Genomic DNA, 12,325 nt, shown 5'->3' on the forward strand with positions numbered 1-12,325 from the left:
TCTGGATGTGGGCCAATGCATTGGTATTTATCCCTTTACTCTCGGAAAACAGGGATATAAGTGGCTTATGGTCAGTTTCCAATTCGAATTTTAGCCCAAACAGGTATTGATGCATTCTCTTTACACCATAAACACACGCTTCTTTTTCAATCATGCTGTAGGCTCTCTCAGCCTTAGACAGACTCCTGGATGCATAAGCAACCGATTGCAGTTTCACGAAATCATTAGCTTGTTGCAATACACACCCGATGCCATATGACGACGCATCAAATGCTAGTACCAAACGCTTACATGGATCATACAACTCAAGCAATTTGTTTGAGCATAACAATTTTCTCGCTTTTACAAAGTCATTTTCTTGGCTTTTGCCCCAAACCCATTCGCCCCCTTTTCGTGGTAAGACATGTAGTGGTTCTAGCAATGTGCTGAGACCCGGTAAGAAGTTACCAAAGTAGTTCAAGAGTCCCAGAAATGACCACAGCTCTGTCACATTCTGTGGCCTCGGGCATTCTCGATTGCCTCCGTCTTCGCGTTGGTGGGCCTGATGCTGTCCGCTACAATCCTCCTTCTCAAGAATTCCACTTCAGGCGCCAGGAAAACGCACTTCGAGCGTTTTAACCTGAGCCCCATGCGGTTGAGTCGACTAAGAACCTCCTCCAGGTGCTGCAGATGCTCGACTGTGTTCCGACCTGTGACCAAGATGTCATCCTGGAAGACCACGGTGTGCGGGACTGACTTCAGTAAACTTTCCATGTTTCTCTGGAATATTGCTGCCGCTGATCAGATTCCAAATGGGCATCTGTTATAAACAAAGAGACCTTTGTGTGTGTTGATGGAGGTGAGGTCCTTCGATGATTCCTCCAGTTCCTGCGTCATGCAGGCTGAAGTCAGATCCAGCTTGGTGAACGTCTTTCCACCCACCAGCATTGCAAAGAGGTCGTCGGCTTTTGGTAGTGGGTATTGGTCCTGCAGGGAGAAACGATTGATAGTTACTTTGTAATGAAGGTGCCATCTCCCTTGAGGACTGGGACAATAGGACTGGCCCACTCGCTGAACTCGATCAGTGAAATGATGCCCTCTCATTGCAGCCGGTCTAGCTTGATCTCTACCCTTTCTCTCGTCATGTACGGTACTGCTCTCGCCTTGTGATGGATCGGCCGTGCCCCTGGAATTAGGTGGATCTGCACTTTTGCTCCTTGGAATTTCCCGATGCCTGGTTCGAACAGCGAAGGAAATTTGTTTAAGACCTGGGCACATGAAGTGTCGCCAGCGGGCGATAGCGCTCGGACGTCATCCCAGTTCCAGCGCATCTTTCCCAGCCAGCTCCTGCCGAGCAGCGTGGGACCATCGCCCGGTACCATCCAGCTTGATAGCTTGTGCACCGCTCCATCGTAGGAGACCTTTACGGTAGCACTGCCGATTACAGGAATCAGTTCTTCCGTGTAAGTTCTTAGTTTCGTGTGAACTGGAGTTAAGACTGGCCTTGAGGCCTTGTTGCACCACAATCTTTCGAAAAAATTTTTGCCCATGATGGACTGTGTCCCATTGTTCCACAGCCCTTGCAAACGTACTCTTTAAATCAGCATGAATGGAAATGATGATCACCCCCACAGCACCAACAAGGTGTTAATGGCCTTGCATTCATCACCCTTGATGGTGGACTCTGAGTCATCTGAGGATGTGCAGCTGCAGGTACGTGTGACTTGCCCTGTACATTACAATTCGAAAACAACTTCATTTTGTTCACAGTACTTGTAGCAGCACTTATGTGCTGAGAGATTTGGTTCGTATTGTCACTGGTGGCAATGAACGCCTGGACTTTTTGCCCCTGTGTCCAGCTCCATTGACACCAGGAGTACATTTAGTTCAATGTTCAGCATTATCGGGTGACAATTCGTGGTGAATGTGTGCACCCCATGTACCTCTGCCTCCTTGGTCTGAGGCTCTGTTTCATTGTGATCCTCCATGGATCTGTCCTCCTCGACAACATAGTGGTTTGCAGGTTTAACAGGCTTTGCAGCTTGCCTGCACACTCATTGGAGGTGTCCCATTGTTCCACAGCCCTTGCAAACGTATTCTTTGAATCGGCATGAATGGAAACGATGATCACCCCCGCAGCACCAACAAGGTGTTAATGGCCTTACATTCATCACCCTTGATGGTGGACTCTGAGTCATCGGCAGATGTGCAGCTGCAGGTACGTGTGACCTGCCCTGTACGTTACGATTTCGAAAACAACATCACTTTGTTCACAGTACTTGTAACAGCACTTATGTGCTGAGACATTTGCTTCGTATTGCCACTGGTGGCAATGAACGCCTGGGCTATCGCTATGGCCTTACTCAAGGTTGGGGTCTCTACAGTCAAAAGTTTGCGAAGTATGATTTCGTGGCCAATGCCAATGCATGTGCTCCAAATGACCTTCAAATTCGCAATGTCCTGCAAGGCATCTTAGCTCGGCGACATAACTCGCCACTTCCTGGCCTTCAGACCTGTTGTAGGTGTAGAACCGGTACCCCACCAGCAGAACGCTTTCCTTCGGGTTCAAATGCTCTCAGACCAGTGTGCACAAATCGTCGTATGATTTTTCTGTGGGTTTCGCTGGAGAGAGCAGATACTTCATGAGGCCATACGTTGGTGCCCCACAGATGGTGAGGAGGATCGCCCTTCATTTAGCAGCACTCTTTTCCCATCTAGCTCATTGGCCACGAAGTATTGGTCGAGTCGCTCCACAAAAGTTTCCCAATCATCTCCCTCTGAGAAATTCTCCAGGATTCCCACTGTTCTCTGCATCTTTGGGTTCACTATCTGTATCTCGTCGCCAGTTGTTGTGTATGGAGAAAGAGTGAGCTCAAAATAAACTGCGACCGTAATCTTTTATTGCAGGTCTCCAGAGTGTCTCTCCAACCTGTGAAGCCTCCTTAAATAGCTCTGCTCCCAAGGGATTATGGGATCCCTTGGGACTCCAGGGGATGAGCCCTCTGGTTACAGAGTAAATACAAGTCCACATATATAACAAAAAGGATCATGTGGTTGCCTTGATGTCTGCATCAAATAGTTGGTGCCCCAATGTGCAAATGGCTGAGACCTTAAACAATTATTTTGCTTCGGTCTTCACAGTGGAAGACACAAAAACCATGCCAAAAATTGCTGGTCACGGGAATGTGGGAAGGAAGGACCTTGAGATAATCACTATCACTAGGGGGGTAGTGCTGAACAGGCTAATGGGACTCAAGATAGACAAGTCCCCTGGTCCTGATGAAATGCATCCCAGGGTATTAAAAGAGATGACGGAAGTTATAGCAGATGCATTCATTATAATCTACCAAAATTATCTGGACTCTGGGGAGGTACCATCAGATTGGAAAGCAGCTAATGTAATGCCTCTGTTTAAAAAAGGGGGCAGACAAAAGGCAGGTAACTATAGGCCGGTTAGTTTAACATCTGTAGTGGGGAAAATGCTTGAAGCTATCATTAAGGAAGAAATAGCGGGACATCTAGATAGAAATAGTGCAATCAAGCTGACGCAACATGGATTCATGAAGGGGAAATCCTTACCTGATCACTCAGGTATATAAAGGGAGGTCCCACGCAGGGCCATCACTTCTGGAGTCCTGAAATAAAGAGTTAAGGTTACGGAGTGACCTTGTCCTCAGAATGTGCCTCGTGTGGTTTCATGCTGTAGAATAAGGACTTTACATTGATGACGAGAAACGGGAATTCACAACCCATGAGATTGGCCACCAGTAGCATAGAGGAAAGGTACTGTGTTGGGGAGGACTGGGATGATTTTGTCGAGAGGCTTTAGCAAAGCTTCGTTACCAAAGAATGGCTGGGAGAGGCAGCAGCCGACAAGCGAAGGGCTCATCTTTTGACTAGCTGCGGGCCAAAGACTTACCCGCTCATGAAGGGCCTACTAGTACCCGAAAAGCCGTCAGACAAAACCTTCGAAGAACTTAGCAAATTGATCGGGGAGCACCTCAAACCGGCGAGCAGCATATATATGGCCCGACACAGATTCTACACCCACAGACGTCGTGAAGGACAGAGCATACCGGACTTCGTAGCGGACCTCCGGCGTTTGGCCAGCCTCTGTACGTTCACTGATGCCTGCAGGGGGGAGATGCTAAGGGACTTCTTTATCGAGGGCATCGGTCATACGGGAATCTTCCGCAAATTAATTGAGAACAAGGATTTGGCCTTGGAAGCGGCGGCGTTGTTAGCTCAAACTTTCATGGCGGGGGAGGAAGAGACGAAAATAATATACGCGCACAATTCTGCCTCTAACGCGGCGATAGATCAGGGAGTCAACACCATCAATGCGACTCAGAGCCCCGCAGACAGGCAGGGGCAGTCCGACACTCCCCAGGCAGCAATAGACCCCAGAGCAGGGCCTCAACAGAGACAATGGCAGGCTGAATGGACATCCACGCCATCACAGTGGACAATGTGGCCCGGGATGGGACCATTGACACCCACTAATAGGGTATTTAAGAGCAGTCAAAGAGACAGTCAGCGGAGAATTCCTGGCCATAGTCCCTTTGTCCCCAACAATGGAAATTTTAACTCATGCTGGAGGTGTGGGGGAAAACACTCAGCATGATCTTGCAAATTCCAACAGTTTGTCTGCAGAAACTGCAATCTCAGTGGCCATTTAGCTCAAATGTGCAGAAAGCCTGCAACCAGACTAATATATGAGGCGGATGGACCAGAAGAGGATTCTTTGAGGCAGGATAACTTTTGGGGCAAACTGATGGACGCCGAGGTTCAGCGGGTCCATGTGGGGAATATTCACAGTTCATACACCAAAACGCCACCAATGATGATGAGGGTTTTACTAAACGGTATCCCAATATGCATGGAGCTGGACACTGGAGCCAGCCAGTCACTCATGGGCATTCAGCAATTTAAGAAGCTATGGCCACTTAAAGCCAGTAGACCCAAATTAGCACGTATTGAGACACAATTACAGACTTACACTAAAGAAATCATTCCGGTGCTAGGCAGTACAAATGTTGGCTGTCACACACAATGGGTTAGTGAATCGGCTGCCGCTCTGGATTGTCCCGGGCAATGGTCCCACACTGTTGGGGAGGAGCTGGTTAGCCGAGATGAACTGGAAATGGGGGGGATGTTCACGCAATGTCATCGGTGGAGCGAAGTTCGTGCTCACAAGTTCTACAACAATTTGACTCACTATTCCAACCGGGCGTCGGGACTTTCAAAGGCACTAAAATAGTGATACACATCACCCCGGATGCCAGGCCAGTGCACCACAAAGCCAGAGTGGTGCCGTATGTAATGCGGGAAAAAATCGAGAGCAAATTGGACCAGCTGTTGAGAGAGGGCGTCATCTCGCCTGTTGAATTCAGTGACTGGGCGAGCCCCATAGTTCCCGTTCTAAAAGTGGATGACTCTGTCAGGATCTGTGGCGACTACAAGGCCACTATCAATCGGGTGTCCCTACAAGACCAATACCTGCTCCCAAGAGCGGAGGACCTGTTTGCCATGCTGGCAGGCGGCAAGCTGTTCACCAAGTTGGACCTCACTTCAGCCTACATGACCCAGGAACTGGTCGACGAATGCAAACTACTGACCACCATCACCACGCACAAGGGGCTGTTCGCTTATAACAGGTGCCCATTTGGCATTCGATCAGCGGCCGCAATTTTTCAACGTAACATGGAAAGCCTGCTTAAATCCATTCCTGGAACGATCGTATTCCAGGACGACATCCTCATCACGGGTCGAGACACCGAGGAATACCTCCACAACCTGGAGGAGGTGCTACGCCGACTGGGCTGGGTAGGCCTGCGACTTAAGAAGTCTAAATGTGTGTTTTTAGCTCCTGAGGTTGAGTTTCTGGGCAGGAGGGTTGCTGCAGATGGGATTCGGCCCACCGAATCCAAAACGGAGGCGATTCGACAAGCACCCAGGCCTTGCAACACATTCCTGGGACTGTTGAACTATTTCGGGAACTTTCTGCTGAACTTGAGCACATTGTTGGAGCCGCTACACTGGCTCCTGTGTAAGGGTTGCGATTGGTTTTGGGGGGACTGTCAGGAATGGGCTTTTGATCGGGCGCGAAACCTACTTTGTTCAAACAAGTTGTTGACCCTGTACGACCCCTGTAAAAAATTGGTTCTGACATGTGATGCATCGTCCTATGGGGTTGGGTGCGTGTTGCTGCAGGGCAATGCTGAGAGTCAACTACAACCTGTAGCTTATGCCTCCAGGTTGCTCTCTCAAGCAGAACGGGGATATGGGATGGTTGAGAAGGAAGCGCTCGCATGTGTCTATGGTGTAAAAAAAATGCATCAGTACCTCTTTGGTAGGAAGTTTGAATTAGAGACGGACCACAAGCCATTAGCATCCCTGTTGTCAGACAGCAAAGCTGTCAATGCCAACGCATCAACTCGCATACAGCGATGGGCTCTCACGCTGGCTGCTTATGACTTCTCCATCCGGCACCGGCCCGGCACTGAAAACTGCGCTGACGCGCTCAGCAGCCTCCCACTGGCCACCATCGAGGGGGCAACTGAGCAAAGCGCTGAGATGGTCATGGCTGTCGATGCCTTTGACAGTGCAGGCTCCCCCATCACAGCCCGCCAGATCAAAGTCTGGACGAACAGAGATCCCCTCCTATCCCTGATTAAGAAATGTGTCCTGACTGGGGATTGGGCGCCCGCACACGGAGCATGCCCTGAGGAGGTCAGACCATTCCACAGATGGATGGATGAGCTCTCCATCCAAGCCGACTGCCTACTATAGGGCAGCCGGGTAGCTATGCCCCAAAAGGGCAGGGAAGCATTCATCAGGGAACCCCACAGCAAGCACCCAGGCACTGTGCTGATGAAGGCCATTGCCTGTTCACATGTTTGGTGGCCTGGTATCGATTCAGACCTGGAACATTGTGTTCGCAGGTGCACGACATGTGCCCAGCTGGATAATGCCCCCAAAAAGGCTCCGCTCAGCTCGTGGCCCTGGCCCACCAAGCATTGGTCACGCATTCATATTGACTACACGGGCCTATTCATGGGAAAGATGTTCCTTATTGTAGTAGATGCGTACTCAAAATGGATCGAGTGCATGATTCTGAATTCATGCACAACATCCACTACCGTGGAAAGCCTATGTGCGATCTTCACAACTCATGGCTTGCCGGACATCCTGGTTAGTGATAATGGCCCATGTTTCACAAGCTATGAATTCAGAGTTCATGTCGGGAAATGGCATCAACCACGTCAGGACTGCGTCATTCAAGCCGGCCTCCAATGGCCAGGCGGAACATGCGGTCCAAATCATTCAGCAAGGTATGCTCAGGATTCAGGGATCCTCGGTACAATGCCGCCTATCGTGCCTCCTGCTGGCCTATAGATCCCGCCCGCAGAGCTACTAATGCAACGGACACTCAAAGCTCGGTTGTCCCTCATTCACCCAGTCCTGACCGACATAGTTGAGGGCAAGCGCAAGTCACAAAACGAGTACCATGACCGTAATTCGAGGGGGAGATGTAAAGAAATAAATGATCCTGTATTCGTCCTCAATCATACCATGGGGCCCAAATGACTTGAGGTTACTGTAATTGACAAAGAGGGGCATAGGATCATCATGGTAAAACTCATCAATGTCCAGATATGCCGTAAGCATCTGGACCAAGTAAAAAAAAGGTTCAGCATCGACACGGAGGAACCTGAAGTAGACCATGAGATGGAGCTCACAACACCGCCAGTGATCGAGCAACAAGAGCAATCAGAAGAATGCACAGTCCCTGCGGTCAGCCCGGACAGGCCAGAATCACCACAGGTGACAGACACTCACGTCAGTGTCCAACAACCAGAGCCCCAACTGCGGCGCTCCACGAGGGAGCATAGACCACCTGAAAGACTAAACCTATGATCCTAATAAGACTTTGGGGGGGGGGGAAGGTGATGTCATGTTTGTAACCACAATGTAACACCACTGTATTACTGTATACACTCAATCTAGATGCACACCTTGACCACAAGGGGTGAACTTGTGGGAGACACTCCTTACCTGATCACTCAGGTATATAAAGGGAGGTCCCACGCAGGGTCATCACTTCTGGAGTCCTGAAATAAAGAGTTAAGGTCACGGAGTGACCTTGTCCTCAGAATGTGCCTCATGTGGTTTCATGCTGTAGAGTAAGGACTTTATATAATGTATCCAGGTTTGCTGACGATACAAAGCTAGATGGGGAAGTAAGCTGTGAGGAGGACACAAAGAGCCTGCAAAGGGATATAGACAGGTCAATTGAGTGGGTAATAAGATGGCAGTCGGAGTATAATGTGGGGAAATGTGAGGTTATTCACTTTGGTAGGAAGAATAGAAAAACAGAATTTTTTTAAATGGTGAGAAAATATTAAATGTTCGTGTTCAGGGAGATTTAGGTGTCCTCGTACAAGAAACACAGAAAGCTAGCATGCAGGTACAGCAAGCCATTAAGAAGACAAATGGCACGTTAGCCTTTATTACAAAGGGGTTGGAGTATAAGAGTATGGAAGTCTTACTACTATTGTACAGGGCTTTGGCGAGACCACACCTGGAGTACAGTGTACAGTTTTGGTCTCCATATCTGAGAAAGGAAATACATGCCTTAGAGGTGGTGCAACAAAGGTTCACTAGATTGATTCCTGGGATGAAAGGGTTGTCCTATGAGGACAGATTGAGTAGATTGGGCCTATATGCTCTGGAGTTTAGAAGAATGAGCGTATCTCATTGAAACAAATAAGATTCTGAGGGGAATTGACAGGCTAGATGCTGAGAGGTTGATTCCCCTGGCTGGAGAATCTAGAACTAAGGGGCCTAGTCCCAGGATAAAGAGTCGGCCATTTAAGACTGAGATGAGTAGGAATTTCTTCGCTCAGAGGTTTGTGAATCTTTGGAATTTTCTACTCGAAAGGGCTGTAGATGCTGAGCTTTTGAGCATATTCAAGGCTGAGATAGATAGACTTCTGGACTCTAGAGGAATAAAGGCATATGGGGATCGGGTGAGAAAATGGAGTTGAGGTCGGAGATCAGCCATGACCTTATTAAATGGCAGAGCAGGCTTGACGGGCCATATGGCTTACTCATGCTCGTAATTCTTGTGTCCTTATGTGCTATTGACGACACCTTCCATCACTTTGCTGATGATTGAGAGTAGACTGATGGAGTAGTAATTGTCCTGCTTTTTGTGGACAGGACATATCTGGGCAATTTTTCACTTTGTTGGGTAGATACCAGTGTTGTAGCTGTACTGGAATAGCTTGGATAGAGGCACAGTTAGTTCTGGAGCATAAGTCTTCAGCACTACAGCCAGGATAGTGTCGGGTCCCATAGCTTTTGCTGTATCCAGTGCATTCAATCATTCTTTATAATCACGATATCAATTTGGCTGAAGACTGGCTTCAGTGATGGTGGGGAACTCCGGAGGAGGCTGAGATGGATCATTCACTCAGCACTTCTGGCTGAAGATGGTTGCAAACACTTCAGTCTTGTGTAAGATTTTTCAGAGTTCTTGGATAAGTTATAAAAATAGGCAGCAACTAGCGATGTTCGAATAATAGATCAGGAGTTTATTAAATTCACAGTGTGATATACTTAACAACAGGCAATAGTTTGATGAGTGATTCGCAGCCCTTGGTTTCTGGAGCCTCTCGGACACAGGTGATGTTGTCTTCAGTCTGTCCTCTCGCTCTTGGGTTTTCGCAGTAGATCTGTGTGAAGTTCCCCTTTGTGTGCCAGGTTTTTATCCTTTTTTTTGCTTAACGTTTGATTAAATTAATGTCCACCTACGGTTTTTAACAAGATCACATCATGGTTTTTAACAAGATCACATCATCCTGGCTGTATTTGTGGTTTCATTTTAAGCAAACCTCAGCATTTCATGTACAGGTAACTACAGGTCATTCAGAATCTTACAAGTTGTTTATAGATACTTGGTTAATGGGAAGTTTACTATTCTATGTTCACACTTATTACTATATTATTACTATAAACATCTAAGTTCTAGCCTTTTGCACAGTCCCCACCTCGAGGATGAAATGTTTTAAACATTGATTCCTCGACTAGTTTAATCTATTCTTCAACAAATGTTGCTGGAATTCTAAGTTATGGATGGTAATAGCACGTGTGGAAACTCTACGGATTAAACATCGCAAGTAACATATCATAATTAACACAATAATCGTCAGGATCATCTGGATAGGTAAAATCATCATGAAAATTATTCTGAACAATGGATGTTGCCCTACATTTTATGTAGTCTCCTACCAATTGCTATTCCCTAGGGCCATGATCTACCTGGGTTTTGTCATTGCTTTGTTGCATTTGAACCAAGTGCATCTGTGAAGTCGAAGTTCTCTCCACAATAGCCTTAAGGTTCAGAGAGGGAGATGGAACTGGATGCCCAAAGTTAACGACTGCCCTCAAGGCTTCTTCCTGCATCGAAAAATTTGCCCTTAGCCCGGTAAAATTGTGAATTACTATGGGTAGGAGGGTTGACTTCCTATCCATGCCGTCTGTGTGGGTTTAAAGCAAAAGTTGGGATAAACTGTTGGACATTTAATCTGCCCATGTTGGTATAATTTAGCATGAGTGGTGACACAATAGATGCCCATTTGAAGATAGACATAATTTATCTGATCCAGTCCACCCCTTTGTACATTCATGTTACAAAGGGGTGAGTCTAAATCTATTGTAAACCTGCAGATGGGCCGACTCGGTTTCCTGGCATAACACCAACATGTATAGACCCCATCATTTTCCGTACAACATTCCATACTTGGACTATCCCAGGTGTTGTTTCATTTAATTAGGATTAGGGGAGGTGATGCAAAGGACTTATGGATTTCTCCCTCTACTATCCCTATCGATTCTACCTTAAAAACCTCCCACTGTGTCCCCCTGTAGGTCTGGGCTAGCCACAACACCACTGGAACGATTGGCTGGTTACCACAGTTCTTGTTTCCTTTCACAAAATACACCATGTTTTTTGACCTCCTTTGTTTCAGAATGGCCATCATGACTATGGAGCCATTTTTTAATCGTGGAGTTGTTAATGAATAAGGGGACTCGATTGCGTTTTATATCATTCAACCCTGCCATCACCTGATCCATCATATAGCCTCTGTAGATAGAGCACACCATAGCTCTCGAGATATCCCTTTCTGCCTTAGTCATATCCACAGTCATATTGTTAAAGTGACCCTGGATTTGTCTATACAACACAGTCTCGTCCCAGGTGGTTATCAACATGTTTTCTAACTCCTGTATCGTCTCCTGTATTCATGTTGGACAATGTTCCCTTCAACTGTCTCCACATCATTTCATCGTGCTCCCACATAGTCTCTAAGGGCTAGAATTTCCACTGCATCTCCGCCTGGTTTCTCGGCGGTATTGTTGTTTTGGGCAAAAACCGGGTCGGCGAAAATTTCCACAAAGAGTTCCGCCGACGGTTTCAAAATACCGCTGGGGAGTGGACGGTCAGCGTGCACGGTCCATAGACCGCCATCGCCCGTTTTTTTTGACTCAGTGGTAATCTGTAGGTAAGAGGAAAAAAAAAACGCCCACAAGAAACAGCGGGAGCTGGGCAGTGCTGGGTAGTAGGTAAGTAGCCCTGTAAAAAAGGTAAGTTAATGGGTTTTTAATAATTATTTTTAAATTCTCTTACCGTGAAAAAGGTCCTGAGAATGTTTTCTGATTTTTTATTTTACTTTTGTTGGAAAAATATTTTTTTGTGTTTTCTCCTCCTCGGCCCAACCTGCAGCCTCGGTGTAAATGTTTGTAATTACCGCCCATTTTGTTTAAGAACCGCCCAATCGGCCCAAGATTCCATTTTCCGCCGAAGTCCATTTTTTTTCGCCGGGAGGAATTTTTCCCTTTTTTTATGGAATTTTTCTTGCCGGTGGTAATTTTTAAATCTTAGCGGTATTTTGAACGGAATCCGGTGCTGCCGGATTTTGGGGAAAATCTAGCCCTATATCTCCTCTGTTCAAAGCTGCGGTTCCCGCAGTAGTTCCTATACCTAACTATTCCCACAGGTCCCTCTTTGTCCTCAAGTGGCTACTATTGTGGCCTGAGATATTGATTATTGCGTAAGTTTGCCCCACATCCCATGACCCCCATTTATCCTGTGCGTGGTTCCTGTCTAGAAAATCCTGTATTATTTTTTCCACTAAATGGTCCTAGTATCCTCAGTATCCTTCTGGACATAAGTTTTTCAGGAAGGGAATACCTGCGAAGTTAAAAACTCCCATAACAATTTCATATTGAATGTCATTGTACAGCGGTTTATAACTGCAGGTAACAACTAGACCATTTG

This window comes from Pristiophorus japonicus, chromosome 1, assembly GCF_044704955.1.
Source record: "Pristiophorus japonicus isolate sPriJap1 chromosome 1, sPriJap1.hap1, whole genome shotgun sequence".
NCBI classification, from domain to species: domain Eukaryota; kingdom Metazoa; phylum Chordata; class Chondrichthyes; family Pristiophoridae; genus Pristiophorus; species Pristiophorus japonicus.